We start from the raw sequence: 2,493 nt of genomic DNA on the forward strand, positions 1-2,493 counted from the left end.
CTTCCTTTCCACCCCTCCACCTCCCCCTATCTCTCAGTGATGTTTGTATAACTCAGGGTGGATGCAGGAGACCACACAGCAGGTGAACCCTGTCTAATACTCCACTGTACCATCTGCTGTTGGACCTCTCCGCCAACCCACTCTGCCTTCCATGACGCCCCATCAAAGTCTGACACACCCATCAGTCAAAACCAGGAGAGAGCAGTCAAAAGAAAAATAAGCATATTAAGGAAAAAATAAACAACTTTCCACCACCCTAAGGTCTTGATAGGGAGCGAGGAACACGTTCAATTAGCACGCTGTTAACCACAGGAAATTATTTCTGTCAAAACTGTCCTTACTGCAATTAGGCTATGTTAATCATGTATTTCATTAAGCAAAGTGGATTAGGGGTTGTGTTGGTAAAATCATGCAGGGGCCTGCTGGAGGATCAGCTATAGAGGACAGAGAGGATGGCAGGCATGCAGGGCTGGACGGATGTCTCTGTCACTGGTCAGCCACACTGTTCTACACCCTGTCATGCGCTTACAAATACTGTGGTTTTACCCCATCCGGGGGTCATTGCACTCATTCATAGATACAATTGTTTGTTGTTTGTCTACCTTTTACTACATGATGCTACTGTACTGCAACTGTACTGTATGTACCTATATTGGACTAAATTGAATCGAGGTCAAATTAATTGAGGAGGACATACATCCAAGAGTGAGACGTTTCATGTACATATCCTCTTATTTCAGCCAGTCCAGTTCAGTACCAGGTGAAAACAACAGCACAGAATGCAGAGCATATTTCCCATCTCTATCTCCCAAACACTTTCTCTCCATCCCTTTCTCCCTCATCCCTCTCTCGCTCCATCCCTCTCTCCCCCTCTTTCTCTGATGTTTTATTTGATATCCCACAATAAAGCCTCCCTTTGAACTGCCATCAATTGTGTATGGATTTTCCCTCTAAGGAGGAGAAGCAGAGAGCTGTCTGAAAGGCCTCCAGTCCCCCAGGCTGCCTGCCCGCCTTCATATTGATGCAGAACACCACTGCCATCCTCATTGCTGGATCAATCAGTCACGTCACTGTTGTTTTATGGCAAGGGCCACTTCACAGAGGAGCAGTCTGAGAACATGACCACTGGGGTTACTGAGGGTTGCTGAAAACGCTAGAGGAGGAAAAGGAGGGGGGATTCAGATTCCAAACTTGTCAGTCATCAGCCATACAATTGTCGTCTGTCTCTGTCTGTCTGTCTGTCTGTCTGTCTGTCTGTCTGTCTGTCTGTCTGTCTGTCTGTCTGTCTGTCTGTCTGTCTGTCTGTCTGTCTGTCTGTCTGTCTGTCTGTCTGTCTGTCTGTCTGTCTCGCTCTCGCTCGCCCAGGCCTGGTTTAGCCTAGCCTACAGCTTGCAATGGTAAAGCACTAAGCGGTAACACATCAGACACCACAGGATGTCCTGACCTTACCTTGTGATACTGCCTACATACATACCCCCTCTCTTTGGTCACATCGCCTGGGGGACTGCAGGCACAGCTGTGGGGGGGCAGCGCACTCACTGTGTGTGTGTGTGCGTTTTCTTTGCCTGGGAGAGTTGCAGTAGAGTGAACATGGCAGAGGAGAGCAGACACCAGAGCCCCTCACTATAGCCATCACTCATCCTCTCTCACTGCTGAACTCTGCGTGACCTTCCCCTTCTCTCCTCTGGAAGGAACAGTTCACTGTTTGGCACCTCTTAAACACTTTAAGTGTTTCACCTTAAAGTGACAGAAACCTATTTTCTCTACACTCCCTTTTTTATCAGCTTGAACCCTGTTTAGGGATTGGGATTGAAACAACTACCTGTAAAGATGAACGAACAGTAATTTGGTTCCTTTGTCTAGCTATTTGTTGTCCTTTTCCCCAGTCCCTGTAATTCCTCTCCCTGACAGAAGGCAATAGTTGCCTGGAGTAGGGTCAGGACACCAGTTGGCATGAATAGACACATTTTTGTCCCAGCTCCAACTTTTTCTGCTCTGTGTGCCTGCCTCCCTCCACTCACTGTAACATCTCACTTTTCCCCTCCCTGCTGCCCTCTAAGTCACAGCAGTCATTCTTTACATTTGCTGGCAGCTCTCTGTGACTCAACAATGAATAGAAGACATTATGCCAAAGCACAAACATGTATAAAGCTGTTCTTTAGAGTAACATTTAAAACAACAGATATGTCTATAGATCTATAATTGTATTGATTTGTAAACTCAGAATGACTGGATGCAATGACCTGAGAAAGTAGCTTGAAGCCGTTCTATCTTCATGTGGTCACTTCAGAATATATTACATTTCCATTGGGCTGAGTGAATAAAATTGGCTTATTCTGGTAATAGCTTGAGAAGATATATATATGAGAGAAAGAAAGAGAGAAAGAAAGAGAGAAAGAGAGAAAGAGAGAAAGAGAGAAAGAGAGAGAGAGAGAGAGAGAGAGAGAGAGAGAGAGAGAGAGAGAGAGAGAGAGAGAGAGAGAGAGAGAGAGA

Source organism: Salvelinus alpinus, chromosome 9 (assembly GCF_045679555.1).
Source record: "Salvelinus alpinus chromosome 9, SLU_Salpinus.1, whole genome shotgun sequence".
NCBI lineage: Eukaryota > Metazoa > Chordata > Actinopteri > Salmoniformes > Salmonidae > Salvelinus > Salvelinus alpinus.